Source organism: Danio rerio, chromosome 14, assembly GCF_049306965.1.
Source record: "Danio rerio strain Tuebingen ecotype United States chromosome 14, GRCz12tu, whole genome shotgun sequence".
In the NCBI taxonomy this organism is placed as follows: Eukaryota; Metazoa; Chordata; class Actinopteri; order Cypriniformes; family Danionidae; genus Danio; species Danio rerio.
The window spans coordinates 34508306-34527757 of NC_133189.1; the positions used below are offsets into that span (position 1 = coordinate 34508306).

At 35.1% G+C, this 19452-nt stretch overlaps 1 long non-coding RNA gene across 1 annotated transcript; it reads left to right on the top strand.

Moving 5' to 3' along the window:
* Nucleotides 1-9537: 9537 nt before the first annotated feature.
* Nucleotides 9538-18006, top strand: LOC141377535 (uncharacterized). The gene is made up of 4 exons (XR_012389796.1): nt 9538-9636; nt 10145-10213; nt 15020-16195; nt 16531-18006. It is a non-coding gene; the product is annotated as an uncharacterized lncRNA (long non-coding RNA).
* The last annotated feature ends 1446 nt before the right edge of the window (nt 18007-19452 follow it).

Sequence of the window (19452 nt, forward strand, 5' to 3'; positions counted from 1 at the left end):
ATTTATTTAATAGGTTTATTTTTATGATCCGGTCCCATGTAACATTAAGTGGTCTTAATTTATACACAGTAAAAAAAAATTGCTTTCCTTTTTTTGTTGAATCAAATTATCTTTTTACATTTTAAGCTGAACTGTGTTTATCTTAAAAGATTTAGTTGAAACCTGAAAAATGTATTAGAATAATAATAAGAAGAAATTTATTAGAATAACAAATATTTGTTGTCTTGACTTTTTGTAATTACTTTTTTATGTAAAAAATGTATGTGTGCAAGCCTGCATTTTTTTCATTTGTTGTTTTAAATCTTGTAGCTCTTTGTTTAAGAAAAGCACAACAATAATTACATTTATTATTGTTATTACTTGCATTGAAATTATTAATTTAGTGCAATGCACATATTGTGTGCATACATGTTTTCAAATTGTACTTATGTTTTAAAAAAACTATCTGCATGCAAATACAATGATTATTCATTTATTTGAGTACATTTCATTTAGTCATTTAGCAGATGCTTTTGTCAAAAGCAGCTTACAAATGCGGAGGCATTTAGCGATTTAACCAGAAGAGGTAATACACAGTTATACAACTTGTTTGAGCTCAGCTTGTCTGTGCTCACGAGTGGGCGCTGCCATTTGAATCTTTTTGGCTTGAGACTTCCAGTCTCATTCACTTCCATTCATTTTTAGACATTTAAAACTGCTCGTTACGCTGCTTGATGTTGCAATTTGATATTTTCTTGTTATATTATTCTACTTGGTCTGTATAGTCATGCAAACATTTGTTTGTAGAGCAAGTAGTTTGACCGTTTTCTGCCGTTTATTATTCCGAGTCATTTCTCCCATAGGCAACTGAATCGTAAGTTCTAAGTCAATCGCGAAAACAGGCGCACTTCCGCATTTTAGAATTAGGTCAATTTCCTGTCATGCACCTCACACACACACCCCTGTTACGGAATCACCATTGATTACACACACACAGCTGGGAGCTGATCTAAGACTGATTACATGTACTCTTTTGAGAGCGCCTGGATTCTGTAACTGAAGGATGCTGGCACCAGAGTTGAGAATCCAAATGCAGTTTCTTTAGAAATAGTCAGAATGAGTTTGTGTGTGTCCAAATAACTGTCAGCTGTGGAAGGAGTGAGTGGTGCAAAGCATCCTAGTACTTGTAGTTCATGTGGTGGCAGACGTATAAGTTTGCTAAACCCACTCACCTGTGTGAGGCAGACTCAGAATTTATAATATTTTGGGTTACTTTGTGGTTAGGTGGGGAAGAGAAGAGAGGTCTTGTTTTTTTATATACACTGAACCATTTCTTACACTATTACCCACCCTAATTCTACCCATACTTTTAAATTTATCATATAAAAGATTTCTTAATCTTACCTGTAATCCACCTCAATAGCCACACCAAAAGTGTTTTTTATACAAAATGTGTGTGATACGAAACAGACAATAAGTATATTCTACCTTTTTTATGTAAGTACCCAGTAAGGCCTGGATAGATGAAAATTTACTCACCCTCAAGTGGCCCCAAACCTTAATGAATATCTTTCTTCTTTTAAACACAAAATAAGGAATTTTTTTAAGAACGAATGGTGCAGTGGGTAACACGTTCGCCTCACAGCAAAAAGATCACTGGTTTGAGCCTCGGCTGGGTCAGATGGCATTTCTGTGTATAGCGTTTGCTCCGGGTGCTCCGGTTTCCCCCACGAGTCCAAAGACACGTGGTACAGGTGAATTGAATAAGCTCAATTAGCTGTAGTGTATGTGTGTGTGTGAATGACTGTGTATGGATGTTTCCTAGTGATGAGTTGCGGCTGGAAGGGCATCTGCTGTGTAAAACATGCTGTATAAGTTGGCGGATCATGTTGGTGGACTAAGCTGAAGGAAAATGAATGAATGAACAACTTTCATACTATTTGTTTTTCCTACTATGGAAGTCAATGGTTACAAATATTCAGCGTTCTTTAAAATATCTTATTTTGTGTTTAACAGAAGAAAGACGCTCAAAGGTTTCAAGCACCAAGAAATGTTCATAAATGCTTGGAATCCAACACACAATTGTCCTGTGCTGTGAAGTAGTTGAAGAGAAGTGTAGAAAAAAGAGCTGGATAAACTACATGTTCAAACGGAAGGCAAATAACTACAATGAACAGCAAACATGATGCATTTCTTGTTCTAATCTTTGCCTTTAGTAGCGAATCTTCTACTCTTTTTCTTCTGTCATTCAAAGGAACTGTCCTTTAAACTATGAGTCAGTGTTGCCCTCTGAAATCTGGTAGAGAAAAATAAAAGCACTTGTGAAAAAGCAAATGTACTCCGCATGTGTAATACTCATCCATCTGCACTCATCCATGCTATAGAGTGTGCATGAAAGCTGTGCAGACAAACCTGCACGCAAGACGGAGTGGAACACAAATGGGACTTCTAGCAATAGTTGCAGTGACAGAGCAATTGCCTTTCTTTTCCAACATATTGCACATTTCACTTTTTTCAAAGTCATAAAGTAACATGAGTGTGGCATGTTCTTGGATTTTCTTGTTTGGTTTTAGTAACTTTCAGAGACACAGATTTGTGTGTCATTGAGAGTCCTGTGCTGTTCAATTTTGTGGTTTGAACATGACACAAAGACTTCTGTCGGGTGAAGGAATAGTTCAACCAGAAATGAAAATCTGCTGTTCATTTGTTTACCTCAGGCCATCCAAGATGTAGGTGACTTTTCTTTTCAGCAAAATGTTAAAGAAGATTTTTAACTCAAATGGTGGTGCTTGATGATTCATGAAATATATATATATATATATATATATATATATATATATATATATATATATATATATATATATATATATATATATATATATATATACATATATATATATATATATATATATATATATATATATATATATATATATATATATATATATTACTGTGAAAATAAAAATAAAAGCAACGAGGGAATGTAAAAAGTAATACTCGTGCTCCTGATGACAGATTTGATTGAGGTTTTATGATTAGCCTTTCCAAGAAACGGTATGTTATAACATTATTTGCTGCAATCCACAACCTTAGACACAAGGAGGGAGTCCTATACTCAAATAATCGTTGACCAGTTTGTAATCATGCAATAATTTAACACAATTATATCAACCATAATGGATAAAAGTTTTGTTTTAAAAACTTTTTTGGGTTATAATTATATAAACATTAAGTGTATTCACTTATTTTTTGTCACATAAAAGAAATATATATTATTATTTTATTCAATAATTTTATTAATTAAGTACCTAATAATAATGATGTGAAACAGCAATCGTACAGAATGTCTAATTTACAAGTAATTTAATGATGTGTTGGCTTGACCTGTGAGCTCTTCCAGAATAGGCCTCAGTCTGGTTTGAATTACTGATTCATTTCGAATCAAATCGGGCTAGTCAGAGAAAGCATATTTTAATGCCTTTATATTTTCTCTTACAAATTGTATAATTATGTATGTGATGTACTGCTGAAATGGCAGCAATAAATCCACTTGTTGATAAAAAAGTAGAAAAGTCACAATATAAACAATTTTCTCCCAAATGGCATAGTGTTTCTGTCAGTTTATCTAAGTCTGCTTTAATTTACTGATTTATTCGATTAACTATAAAGTATTAAAAAAAACTTTTTTCAAAAACTGGATGTCACTCAGGACCATTTATCTTTGAATTACAGATAATAATGCTGCAAATAATGTTATGTTTCTTGTACAGATGGACTGTTTTAATTCATAAGATCTCATTGTATTGCCAGGATTAATACGAATATTAATTTTGCACTTCCTGATATACAGTACTTTTTTATAGGACCGGAACTGAGAATAACTGGTTTATTCATTCATTTATTTTCTTTTCAGCTTCGTCTCGGGATAGCCACAGCGGAATGAACCGCCAACTTATCCAGCACGTTTTACGCAGCGAATGCCCTTCCGGCCACAATCCATCTCTGGGAAACATCCACACACACTTATTCACACACATACACTACGGACAATTTAGTCTATCCAATTCACCTGTACCACATGTCTTTTTACTATGGGGGAAACCGGAGCACCCAGAGGAAACCCACGCAAATGCAGGGAGAACATGCAAAACTTGAAACTTTTATATTTGCTAAGAGTTGTTTATTAGAGTGATCCCCACCCCATCCCCCCCCCCCCACCCCCAAAAAAAAACACACAATATTTTTCTTCTGATTTTGCAACATATGAGTATTGAGCTTATAGTGCAATTTAAATATTTTGCTAGATTAAGTTAACCAGGCAAGTTTTAGGCAGTTAATTGGATAACAGTGATTTATTCCGTATATATATATATATATATATATATATATATATATATATATATATATATATATATATATATAACTTTCCCTAGAAAACAAATATTAAAGAAAATACTTAAAAAATGTGCTTGGGCTGTTAAACCCACCCACTTTGAATGGGCTCTATCATAGGTTATTAGCTCATTGATATGTGCCAGTAGGGGCCTTCGACACCTACTAGTAGGCTTAGAATGTTGTTATCATCCATCCACATGGTTAATCAGCTATACTAATAACGAAGACTCCAGTTCTGTTTTTAGATTACTGTGACGGCTGGGTTTTGGGTTGGGGTATGGGGTAGACGTTAATAAAATACAATTAACGGGTAATGTAAATAAGATAAATAATTCTCATTAACTTCCAGTCACAGCCACATGTGATCTATATTTGATCAGCCATGTGAATAAATGATAACAGCCTTCTGAACATAGTAGTAGACACAGAAGGCACTACTGGCCCATATCTATCAGCTGATAACCACTGATAAAGCCCATTCAATTGAGTGATAGCATTCAATTTGGCAACAATTTGAACATCTCATGGGAAATATTTGAAGAAATCCTTTTATAATTGTGAATTTTTATCATTCTTTTGTAATTTTAGTATTTTGATAACTGTGACTGTATATATACATATACTTACATACATATATAGTTGACGTTTGAAGTGGTTCAATAGGTTTGGAATGACACAAGAAAGTAAATAATGACAGATTTTTTTCTTTTTTTTGAGCACTATTTCTTTCGTGAACTGCTCAGTTGCCTTTTAAGGGCTTTCAAAGCAAGATTTCAAAGTAAACATTGGCACCCTGGGTTAGAATAAACTAGGAAGTTAAAAATTCCTTTTCATTACTGTATTTTAATATTATGTACAGTATCTTGAGTACTACCTGCACTAGTGTTTACTTTATTTACATTTTTTTTATTTTGCTTTGTGAAGCCGGAATGTGTTAAACCTGTCTGAGACACGCATATCAAGAACAAAGTGGTGATGTTTTTCATCGGGATTGTTCTGGAAGAAAATGTCTGGTTATTTGTTACAGGCCCCAGAGGCCGGATAACAGTGGGAGGTCAGTAAGCTGGCTCAATCTGTGTGCATGGGTGAACATAGCAAGCTTTAAACCATGATTCACTGCACTCGCTCTGAACCTGCAAGCTTTCACACACACACACACACACACACACTCACACACACACACACACACACACACACACACACACACACACACACACACACACACACACACACACACACACACACACACACACACACACACACACACTCTCTCTCTCTCTCTCCATGCCACTTTACACCAGAACAGGTAAAAGTCCTCACATACACTAGACATTTTATCTCATCAGGATGTGACGAGTTACCACCATCTGTACAACAAATGACTCAATCAGCCCTGTCATACAATATTGGACATAATAAGTGTGCGTTATATTTCAAATTTATGCTTACGTTACCTCGCCAGACTCCCATTGTCTCCTTTTGAGTGAATCACTAAAGCTGAGGAATGCGCAAGCTGAACAACAAGATGGAAAAACTCAATTACAGATTTTACCATTGCAGCGAGATAAACTAGATGAGAATAGAGGAGTTTGTGTATGCGGAGGTGAAGGATCATGGGAGTTTTCTTGCTATGGACTGTTTCTGCCCTACTTTGGTGAATATGTTGGCGGATTAGCTCATTATTGTCCGGCAGAGAATGATTTCTTGGGGTCAAATGCATGACACGTGCTGTTCAATGATTGATGAAGGAGGGAGCCTGTCTATTTAGCTTGCTTGCCTTGTGCTGTTTAATATCATTCAGATACTTTATGAAATCATAATTAAAATCCATTCATGAGTCCAGCGCTGAATCATAGTATCTTTAAAGCGACAGAACATGCACCTGGTTGTTATAAAAGAGATTTGTTTGTAATTGGGTGTTTCTTCAGTTGGAAGTGCTTTTATGTCTTGGAGGGTTGATTTATTTTTTAATTAAAACTTACTACTGCTGTGGATTTTTCTTGTGATATATATACTGAGCACATTAAATGAATTTTCTTGACTTTATTTTTCCTTGTTAAAGTAAGTTTTAGTTAGCTTTTCTTGTCCTTGATTTTAAGTTTTACCAAATTTATCATAAAGATTTTAATTATTGATGTGCTATGATCTACACAAAGAGGGAAATAAAATTATTAATTATTGTGTGGAAATTATTTATAAGGGTCAAAGACATTTTGGTGTCTGTCAGATTAAACCACAAAGTAGGAATATGTATGGAAAGCATAATAAATGCAGGTGCCTCCTTTTATGTTTCTTGTCTAAAAAAATGTAATTGGAAAATCTGGAAGACACAATGTTAATAAATGTCACTCAGCATTAAAAAAGAAACCTTACTTTGACTGTGTCACGGCCACACAAGGAAGACAATAGCCGCGTTTCCACTATCGCGCCTAAAGCGAGCGAGCCAAGGCCAGTTGCGTTTTCACTGTCATTTCCGGGGCCTAAAAGGTGTTTGTGCATGTTGAGATGCCTGTATGTGTGTGTGAGACCAAGGAAAAGTGTGCTCCCTTTACAGCTGTATTGATGCTGCGCAGCTTTTTTTTTCTTTTTTTGTTATTTATTTTGGAGAAAATACACAATATGTATACAACAGAAATACATAAAACTTTACAAATTTTGTGTCCTTTTTTGTAGGCTCAAAACAATATTGTCATATCTTCGTAAAATAGCCTAAGTTATATTGAAATAATTTAAAGAATTACAAATATCGGATATAATAAAATCGCATTCTCTCGGTCTCCTGAGTTTGCTCTTCCGAGGACACCTAGCAAGACCGGTCTCCACAAGAACACAAGTCCGTTCTGTGCGTTCTTAGAATTGAGAAACAGCCAATGTTATGTATAGGGAGTGCATGATTGGGGTACCAGGTGCGGGTTGTTAGGATTCGGGTGATGGTTCACATGAGTGGTGTGTGGTGGCTGGTGATTGGCTGAGAGGGGTCTGGCTGTAGACCTGGTGTAGTGCAATATGGGCTGCATCCAATGCTTTTTAATGGGCTCACCTAACCCCACCCCTAACCCTACCCGTCACAGTGGCGTCACTAGCTCCATTTGAGTGCATTGTCTCTGATATTGCATCGCTGAGTGATGCAGTCTCAGCTTGCATCATAAAGGCTGCAATCAGATACTATTGGATTGGCTGGGGTGGTTGGGACTGCGGGAATGAGCTGAGGGTGTGACAGACTGGTAGTTATAATAATATATGAAAGAATGATCATACTGAATTTAATTATATGATTAAATTATTTTAAAATCATATTGCTGACAGATGGGGCAAAGCAATCATAGCAGCATACAGTGGAAGCATTGAGATTTAAAATTGTCAACTGTTAATTTTGAAATTAATAATATATATATATAAATCCTTTTTTGGACTTTAAATCAAATCTTCTGACTCTAAATAAGGTGTAACCAAACTGTTTCATATGAAGGGCCAAAAACCAAATAATATTGAGAGATATGGGCCAAATATAAATATATCAAACTATTTTACATTAATGTTACCACGGGTATAGTTTTTTATTCAATTCATAATATTTATGTAAAATAATTAGAAAACATTACTTTGAATTATATAACCCAATGAATAATGTTTTTTAATTATTATTATATCTTGCAATAAAAACATAATCACATTTAGAACAGTGTAGTTCAATGCTGAAGACACTAGTCAAGTTTAATCTGCCTTTGCCATGAGTCTCTGTATTGTCCTCTATTTGTCAGGTGACAGTATGCACATTTTAAACTAAATGTGATTCATTAAAACCACTTCAATTGAAACACTTAATTTCAGTAAGCTTTTTTGTATCTTAACAAAAAAACTAATTTTAGGTTACATAAAAATTTTAAACAACAATCTCTTGACCATCCCCATCATTCTCCCTCTCTTCTGTCTTCTGTACAGCTGTAAATTTTATAATTATTTTCATTTATATATTTTTTAAATACATGACAGACTCTATACATTTACAAACATGGTACACTCTATACATATATTTACATGATAAGACTATACACATTATACATATAGGCACATGCTACAGTTCATACAGATACAGACTTATGAACATATGATACACAATACACTCCTGTCAGGGTCTGGGATAGAACCCAGGGCTCTTTCGTGAGAGGACCACTTTGTCATACCACAGAGCTACTGGAAGGTGATGAAACCGCAAACATGATACACTCTACATATACACATACACACACACGATGCACTCTTGATGTATACACTTTATACATATACCATACAAATACACATGATAGACCCTATACATATACACACTTTATACAAATGTGCACATGATACATTACCATGCATATACAAACATGATAGACTCTAAACATATGCACACATAATGCAGTCTATACAGTACATAAACACACATAATAGACTCTATACCTATAAACATTCCATACATGATACACTCTAAACATTTGCACAAATGATACACTTTATACACTCCTGTTAGACTCTATACATACACAGGATAGACTCTATACATATACTTATGATACACTATACAATTACAAACATGCATATGTATAGAGTTCATCATGTGTGCATATGTAAAGAGTATCGTGTGTACATGTATAGAGTCAATTATATGTATAGAGTGTATCATGTTTGTATAAGTATAGTATTGTGTGCATATGTATAGTGTCGTTTGTGTATATGTAAAGAGTATCATGTGTGTATATGTATAAAGTCAATCATATGTATAGAGTGTATCATGTTTGTATATGTATAGTATCATGTGTGCATATGTATAGTGTCGTGTGTGTGTGTGTGTGTGTGTGTGTGTGTATGTAAAGTTATATTTATATATATATATATGTGTGTATAAGTATAGAGTATCATGTTTGCATATGTAAAGAATTTATCATGTGTGCATGTCTATATGTAAAGTATTGGGTGCATAATTATAGAGTGTATATGTATAGAGTATCATGTGTGCATATGTGAAGAGTATCATGTGTGTATATGTATATAGTCAATTATATGTGTAGAGTAAATCATGTGTTTATATGTATAGAGTGCTTGCTTTCATCAGCTTCCAGTAGCTCAGTGCTATCCCAGAGTGTATCATGTGTGCATATGTATAGAGTGTATATGTGTAGAGTATCATGTGTGTATATGTATAGAGTGTATCATTTGTGCATATGTAAAGAGTATCATGTCTGTATATGTATAGAGTGTACCATGTGTGCATATGTATAGGTAAGGCAAGGCAAGTTTATTCATATAGCACATTTCATACACAGTGGCAATTCAAAGTGCTTTACATAAACAGGAATAAAAAAGACAAGTTTAGGACATAAAATGCAGACAATAAAATTATTAAAAACAGATAAAAACAATTTAAAATGTGTTAAAATAGGTTATAAAAGAATGAAAAAGAAAACGAAAAAACATTATAGTGCAAGTGCATATAGTGCATTATAGGCCAGTGAGGAGACCATTACAGTAATCCACTCTGCTGCTGATAAAAGCTTGAACAAGTTTCTGGAAACTTGCAAGTCTTCACTGGAAACAAAGCATCTAATTCTTGCAATATTTTTGAGATGATAGTATGCTGATTTACTGACTGCTTTGACATGACTGTTGAAACTCAGATCTGACTCCAGAGTCACACCAAGATTCTTGACCTTATTTTTTGTTGTTTGACCCTTAAAGCCAAGGTGCGCATTCACCTTGAGAACCTCATCTCTGTTCCCACTCTGTATAGTGTCATGTATTTATATGTATATAGTCAATTATATGTATAGAGTGAATCATGTGTCTATATGTATAGAGTGTATCATTTGTGCATATGTAAAGAGTATCATGTCTGTATATGCATAGGGTGTATCATGTGTGCATATGTATAGTGTCATGTGTGTATATGTAAGTAGTCAATCATATGTATAAAGTGCCTGCTTTCACTAGCTTCCAGTAGCTCAATGGGAAGATCAATCACCTTTCATGCCAGACACCTGTGTTCTATCCCAGAGCTTGACAGAAGTGTATCGTGTGTGTGTGTGTGTATATGTATTCAATTCAATTCAGCTTTATTTGTATAGCGCTTTTACAATGTAGATTGTGTCAAAGCAGCTTCACATAAATGGTCATAGTAACTGGAACAGTGTAGTTCAGTTTTTAGTGTTTAAGTTCAGTTCAGTTCAGTTTAGCTCAGTTCAGTGTGATTTGAAATCATTACTGAGAGTCCAAACACTGAAGAGCAAATTCATCGATGCGTAGCTCTACCAATCCTGAACCATGCGAGCCAGTGGCGACAGCGAAGAGGGAAAAAAACCTTCACCTGATAGGAGTGAAGAAAAAAAAAAACCTTGAGAGAACCAGACTCAGTTGGGCACGACCATTTTAATTTCTCCGCTGGCCAAAAGTCTTGTACAGAGCTTCAGTCACCGTAGTGGAGGCTGGAAGATGGCCTCAGCGAAGACTCATCTGTCCCTGGAGCGTCGCTGGAATCAGACTCATGTTCTCCACTCCCCATGACCATCACCGCAGCAGCAGCTCAGGATATGGCCTGGTCCCGGATATGGAAACCTTGGAATCATCTCGTAGCTGGTCTTGGATCCAATCAGTGACTCTGAATAATCTGAGGACCTCAGGATGAGTATCCCCAGGTGAAAATAGAGAATAATTAGCGTAGCTGCTGTTTATAGTGTATATAAGCAATATGCAGAAGCCTGTGTGGAACCCGCTAGGTGATGCATTGAGTGTATGCTTTACTAAACGGATAGGTCTTTAATCTAGTTTTGAACTGGGAGAGTGTGTCTGAGCCTCGGACGTTATCAGGAAGGCTATTCCAGAGTGTAGGAGCCATGAAAGAGAAGGCTCGACCTTCTTTACTCGATTTTGCTATTCTAGGTACTACCAGAAGCCCTGAGTTTTGAGATCTTAAAGAGCGATTTGGATTGTAGCGAGACAGAAGGTTGGTTAGATAAACAGTAGCTAGATTATTTAGAGCTTTATAGGTGAGAAGTAATATTTTAAATTCAATACGAAACTTAACAGGCAGCCAGTGTAAGGAGGATAAAATTGGGGTTATATGATCATATTTTCTAGACCTGGTAAGAACTCTGGGAGCTGCATTTTGTACTAATTGAAGTTTGTTAATAGATGATGCTGGGCAGCCAGCAAATAGAGCATTACAGTAGTCCAGCCTCGAAGTCATAAAAGCATGGACTAGCTTTTCTGCATCTGAGATGGATAGCATATTTCGTAATTTAGCGATATTTCTCAGATGAAAGAAGGCAGTTTTTGTGACATGGGATATATGGTTTTCAAAAGTTAGATTGCTATCTAATATGACACCCAGATCTTTTATAGTAGAGCTAACGCTAACTTTGTATCCCTCTTATTGTAGATTGAGTTGCGAGATCTGCTGAGTACAAGATTTAGGCCCAATAAGTATTAATTCTGTTTTGTCGGAGTTTAAGAGAAGAAAATTGTTGGTCATCCAGTCTTTAATGTCTTTGATACACTCAGTTTAGACAGTTCAGACGTCTCGTCAGGTTTAGTTGAAATATATAATTGAGTATCATCTGCATAGCAGTGAAAGCTGATCCCATGTCTTCTAATAATGTCTCCCAGAGGTAGTATGTAAATTGTAAACAGTAAAGGGCCTAAAACTGATCCTTGAGGCACCCCATACTTTACTGGGCTGACTTGTGAAGGCTGTCCATTAAGATTCACAAACTGGTAGCGGTCAGTTAAGTATGACTTAAACCATTGTAGAGCTTGTCCCTGCACACCTGTAGACTTTAAGCGATTTATGAGGATATTGTGGTCAATGGTGTCAAATGCTGCACTAAGATCGAGTAAAACTAATAGCGAGATGCACCCTTGGTCAGCAGCTAAGAGTAAATCATTGGTTATTTTCACTAATGCGGTTTCTGTACTGTGATGAGCCCTGAAACCTGACTGAAACACTTCAAAAATATTGTTCGTCTGCAGAAAGGAGCATAATTGAGTAGAAACAACTTTTTCTAGTATTTTAGACATAAATGGAAGATTTGAAATAGGCCTATAGTTAGCTAAGTTGTTGGGGTCCAGTTGCGGTTTCTTAATAATAGGCTTAATAACAGCTAGCTTGTAAGAGTTTGGAACATGGCCTATAGATAAAGAAGAGTTGATAATGTTAAGAAGAGGTTTTCCTATAGCAGGTAGCAGCTCTTTCAGTAATTTTGTTGTAATTGAGTCCAGCATACACGTAGCTGGTTTAGAGCTATTTATAATTTTATCTAGCTCTTCCTGTTCTATGATTTTGAAGCAGTGTAGGTTATTATTATGATTAAATGAAAAATTTATAGGATTTGGAGTATAAACCGGTGCAGAAAGTTTGGCATCTCCTATTTTCTGTCTAAAGCCTTTTATTTTATCACTGAAAAAATTCATGAAGTCATCACTACTAATTTGCGGTGGAACAGTTTGTTCCAAGGATGACCAATTATTTGCTAATTTAGAGATGGTGTTAAATAAAAATCTAGGATTGTTATGATTATTTTCAGTTTGCGCAGGTGCTCGGTCCTGGCAGATTTTAGAGCCCTCCTATAGCTGGACATACTGTCTTTGTACGCAATTCTAAAGACCTCTAAATTAGTTTTTTTCCATTTACGTTCCAGGGCGCGGGTTGCTGTTTTGAGCACACGAGTATAACTATTATACCATGGTGTAGTTTTAATCTCTCTAGCCTTTTTTAATTTGATGGGTGCAACAGTATTTAGTGTGCTAGTAAAGATGGCATCCATACTGCTGGTTACTACATCAAGATCATTTGAGTTTGCGAGTGCATTACGAATACGCATTGTGGTATAATGTCTACGTCAATAACCTCGATTCCATAAGACAGAATTAGATCTAATGTATGCTTTAAGCAGTGGGTTGGACCCACAACGTTTTGCTTTATCCCAAGTGAGTGTATTAAATCCATAAACACGAGCCCTAATGTATCGTTAGCGTCATCTATGTGGATGTTAAAGTCACCTACAATTAGCATTTTATCAGTTTTGACTGGCAAGTCAGAAATAAAATCAGAAAATTATTTTAGAAAATTGACATAGGGTCCTGGGGGTCTATATATGGTGATTAAAGCGAGAGATAACAGGTTTTTGCATACCCAGCTAGAAATTTTACGTTCCCAGAACGTTCTTAGAACATCCCCATCGGTGTTAAGGACGCTCAGAGAATGTCACAATCTTGAGTTCTTTAAAGGTTTGGAAGACGATATTTGGGGGACATTTTTACAGAACATTCAGAACGTTCTCAGAACCAAACCTTATTGAAAAATTTGACATTCTCACAACGTTCTCATAACGTGCTTGTAGGTGTTAAGGCCATTGTCTAGTAACGTTCCCAGAAGGTCAAGATGTGGAATTCTTTAAAGGTGTGAGGGATGTTATTTTGCGGGCCTTGACAGAATGTTATTTTCTTGTCCTGAGTGTTAGAGACAGAAAGAGCTCAATCAATAAAATGTTACTAAAATTGGCTTTATTGGCAGAAAACTTAAAGCATTTGTCAAACTATTTAATTTTTAATATGCTGTGTCCGTGTGTGTTTGTGTGCGTGTCTTAGTCACGTTCTCTATCGTCCAGTTGTTTTTCTGCTGCCTGAAACAAAGCATAAATAACAATATTTACAAATAGGTTCACTTACTTTGTATTTATTTTTTTTTTACTTTCAGGTGTACACAGTGGTGCTTGAGTCTTATAAAATAATTCAAAATTTATATATTTTGAATTTTAAAAAATGTATAAATCTCCATATCTACATCCCACTTATCTATTATTGAAGAACTGCCACTCAAATATCTTTTGATAAGAAAACGGTGTTACACACTCCACTGAAGACATCCATAAGCCTACATTTTTGTTTGCGAAGCGCAAAAATTTGTTTCCAAACTAATTCTAAATTCAATTCTAATTTCCAGCAAGTGAATAAGCAATAATATAGAAGTGTGGTCAGAAAACTGAGTTGTTTTTTCACAAGGGGTTTTAATTCATTTTTGACAGTACAGTGGATATTTTAGGCTATATATTACATTACCTCCTATTAAACATTGACAAAAAATATTGTCATTAAAAGCTAAAACAAAAGCTCGGTTCCTTTTCCAGACTCTTCACAGTAAAATCATCAGTTTAATTTACTCAGTTCAGCAGTACTGCAGTTAAAGTTAATGAGACAATGATGGGGTTAATTAAGTGATGATTGAGCACTGATGATGGAACACCTGCTCTTAATAAGCACAAACAGAGAAGAGAAACACAAAACTACATCTACCTTCAATCACAGCCTTATATATAATAAACTAAATAAAACACATCAAATCTTTCAAAATCTCAGCAGAGCATAAAGCAACTCCACAAACAGCAGCTTTACTTATTAACAACCTGTTTGGCCTTATTTCTGCCACACTCTACAAAATTACATATTGATAATTTTAATAATTAACTAAGTCATTTTTTACAACAGCAATAAAAAGTAAAAACACTTTTTTTGTGTGTTTAAGCTGTCACCATTGAGGAGAACAGTAGCTGCTTTACTTGGACTCTTTCTCTTTGCTTGCCAAATAGTGTATTGTGGCAAATATTGTATAAAGAGTGTGAATATGTAAAAATGATAATGTCTGCAATGTATAGAGTGTATCGAATGTCATGAGTAGAGTGTGTATATGTATAGAGTGCCTTGTTTCTCTAGCTTCCAGTAGCTCAGTGAGAAGGTCATTCACCTTTTATGCCAGAGACCCGGGTTCAATCCCAGAGCTTGACAGAAGTGTATCATGTGTGTATATGTATGTAATCAATCATATGTATAGAGTGAATTCTGTGTGTATGTGTATAGAGTGTATCATGTGTGCATATGTATAACGCGTGCGTATGTATAGTGTCATGTGTGTATATGTATAGAGTATATCTTTTGTGCATATGTAAAGAGTATAATGTCTGTATATGTATCATTTGTGCATATGTAAATAGTATCATGTCTGAATATGGATAGAGTGTATCATGTGTGTATATGTATAACGTGTGCGTATGTATAGTGTCACGTGTGTATGTGTATATAGTCAATCATATGTATAGAGTGAATCATGTGTGTATATGTATAGAGTGTATCATTTGTGCATGTGTAAAGAGTATCAAGTCTGTATATGTATAGACTGTATCATGCGTGCATATGTATACTGTCATGTGTGTTGTATATAGTCAATCATAAATCATATGTATAGAGTGAATCATGTTTGTATATGTATAGAGTGGATCATTTGTGCATATGTAAAGAGTATCATGTTTGTATATGTATAGAGTGGATCTTGTGTGCATTTGTATAGTGTTGTGTGTATATGTATATAGTCAATGATATGTATCGAGGGCTTGCTTTCAGTAGCTCAGTGGGAAGGTCACTTGTCTTTCATGCCAGAGACCTGAGTTCTATCCCAGAGCTTGGCAGAAGTGTATCGTTTGTTCATATGTAAAGAGTATCGTATATGTTTGGAGTTTGTTTTTTGTGCATATGTATAGTGTCATGTGTGTTTATGTATATAGTCAATCGTATGTATAGAGTGAATCATGTGTGTATATGTATAGAGTGTATCATTTGTGCATATGTAAAGAGTATCTTGTCTGTATATGTATAGAGTGTATCGTGTGCATATGTTTACTGTCATGTGTGTTTATGTATGTAGTCAATCATATGTATAGAGTGAATCATGTTTGTATATGTATAGAGTGTATAATTTGTGCATATGTAAAGAGTATCATGTCTGAATATGTATAGAGTGTATCTTGTGTGCAGTTGTATAGTGTTGTGTGTGTATGTATATAGCCAATCATATGCATAGAGTGCTTTGCTTTCACCAGCTTCCTGTAGCTCAGTGGGAAGGGCCCTCACCTTTCATGCTAAAGACCCGGGTTCTATCACAGAGCTGGACAGAAGTGTATCGTTTGTGCATAAGTAAAGAGTATATGTATAAAGTGTATTTTTTGTGCATATGTATAGTGTCGTGTGTGTTTATATAAATAGTCAATCATATGTATAGAACGAATCAAGTGTGTATATGTATAGTGTATCATTTGTGCATATGTAAAGAGTATCATGTCTGAATATGTATAGAGTGTATCTTGTGTGCAGTTGTATAGTGTTGTGTGTGTATGTATATAGCCAATCATATGCATAGAGTGCTTTGCTTTCACCAGCTTCCTGTAGCTCAGTGGGAAGGGCCCTCACCTTTCATGCTAAAGACCCGGGTTCTATCACAGAGCTGGACAGAAGTGTATCGTTTGTGCATAAGTAAAGAGTATATGTATAAAGTGTATTTTTTGTGCATATGTATAGTGTCGTGTGTGTTTATATAAATAGTCAATCATATGTATAGAACGAATCAAGTGTGTATATGTATAGTGTATCATTTGTGCATATGTAAAGAGTATCGTATATGTATACAGTGTATCATGAGTGCATATGTATAGTATCATGTGTCATGAGCATATATGTATGTAGTCAATCAAGTCTGTATATGTATAGAGTGCCTGCTTTCTCTAGCTTCCAATAGCTCAGTGGGAAAGTCACTCACCTTTCATGCCAGAGACCCGGGTTCTATTCCAGAGCTTGCCAGAAGTGTATCAAGTGTGTATATGTATATAATCAATCATATGTATAGAGTGTGTACTTATATTGAGTGTATCAAATGTGTGTATGTATAGTGTCATGTGCATATGTAAAGAGTATCATGTCTGTGTATGTATAGTGTCATTTGTGTGTATGCATATAGTCAATCATATGTATAGAGTGAATCCTGTGTGTATATGTATAAACTATATCGTTTGTGCATATGTAAAGAGTATCGTGTATCATGTGTGCGCATGTATAGTGTCATGTGCATATGTAAAGAGTATCATGTCTGAATATGTATAAAGTTGTCATGTGTGTATATGTATAACCTGTGCGTATGTATAGTGTCATGTGTGTATGTACAGTCAATCATATGTATAGAATGTATCATTTGTGCATATGTAAAGAGTATCATGTCTGTATATGTAGAGAATGTCATGTGTGCGTATGTATACTGTCATGTGTGTTTATTTATATAGTCAATCATATGTATAGACTAAATCATTTGTGTATATGTAGTGTATCAATTGTGCATATGTAAAGAGTATCAAGTCTGTATATGTATAGACTGTATCATGTGCGCATATGTATACTGTCATGTTTGTTTATGTATATAGTCAATCATATGTATAGAGTGAAATGTATGTGTATAGAGGATCATGTGTGAATATGTAAAAATTATCATGTCTGCAATGTATAGAGTGTATCGAATGTCATGAGCGTATATGTATGTGGTCAATCAAGTGTATTGACCTTATTCTAAAATGTGGAAGTGCACCTGTTTTCGCGATTGTCTTAGAACTTCCGTTTCAGTCGCCTATGGGAGAAATGACAAGAAATAATAAACGGCAAAAAAAGGCTCAAACTACTTGCTCTACAAACAAATGTTTGCATGACTATACAGGCCAAGTAGAATAATATAACAAGGAAATATCAGTTTGCAACATCAAACAGCGAAACGAGCAGTTTTTAATGTCTAAAAATGAATGGAAGTGAATGAGACCGGAAGTCTTGTGCCAAAAAGATTCAAATGGCAGCGCCCACTCGCCGGCGGAGTATTAGGGTCAATAGAGTGTGTATAAGTATAGAGTGCCTGCATTCTCTAGGTTCCGATAGCTCATTGTGAAGGTCATTCACCTTTCATGCCAGGGACCCGAGTTCTATCCCAGAACTTGACAAAAGTGTACTATGTGTGTATATGTGTATAATCAATCATATGTATAAAGTGAATTCTGTGTGTATATGTATAGAGTGTTTATGTATATAGTCCATCATGTGTGCATATGAATACTATCATTGTGTTGTATATAGTCAATCACGTGTATAGAGTGGGTATACTATATGTATAGAGTGCCTGCTTTCTCTGGCTTCCAATAGGTCAGTGGAAAGGTCAATCACCTTTTATGCCAGAGACCTGAGTTCTATCCCAGAACTTGACAGAAGTGTATCGTTTGTTCATATGTAAAGAGTATTGTATATGTTTAGAGTTTATTTTTTGTGCATATGTATAGTGTCATGTGTGTTTATGTATAGTGTCATGTGTGTTTATGTATATAGTCAATCGTATGTATAGAGTGAATCATGTGTGTATATGTATAGAGTGTATTATTTGTGCATATGTAAAGAGTATCTTGTCTGTATATGTATAGAGTGTATCGTGTGCATATGTTTACTGTCATGTGTGTTTATGTATATAGTCAATCATATGTATAGAGTGTGTATATGTATAGAGTAACCGATTTCTCCAGCTTCCAATAGCTCAGTGGGAAGGTCATTCACCTTTCATACCAGAGATCGGTGTTTTATCCCAGAGCTTGACAGAAGTGTGTCATTTGTGCATATGTAAAGAGTATTGTATATGTATAGAGTGTATTTTTTGTGCATATGTATAGTGTCATGTGTGTTTATGTATATAGTCAATCATATGTATAGAGTCGATCATGTCTGAATATGTATAGAGTGTATCTTGTGTGTAGTTGTATAGTGTTGTGTGTGTATGTATACTGTCATGTGTGTTTATGTATATAGTCAGTCATATGTATAGACTCAATCATTTGTGTATATGTAAAGAGTATCCTGGCTGTGTATGTATATAGTTAGCATATGTATAGTGTCATTTGTGTATATGTATATAGTCAATCATATGTATAAAGTGAATCATGTGTGTATATGTATAGAGTGTATTATTTGTGCATATGTAAAGAGTATCATGTCTGTATATGTATGGAGTATTTCATGCGTGCATATGTTTACTGTCATGTGTGTTTATGTATATAGTCAATCATATGTATAGAGTCGATCATGTCTGAATATGTATAGAGTGTATCTTGTGTGTAGTTGTATAGTGTTGTGTGTGTATGTATATAGCCAATCATATGCATAGAGTGCTTTGTTTTCACCAGCTTACTGTAGCTCAGTGGGAAG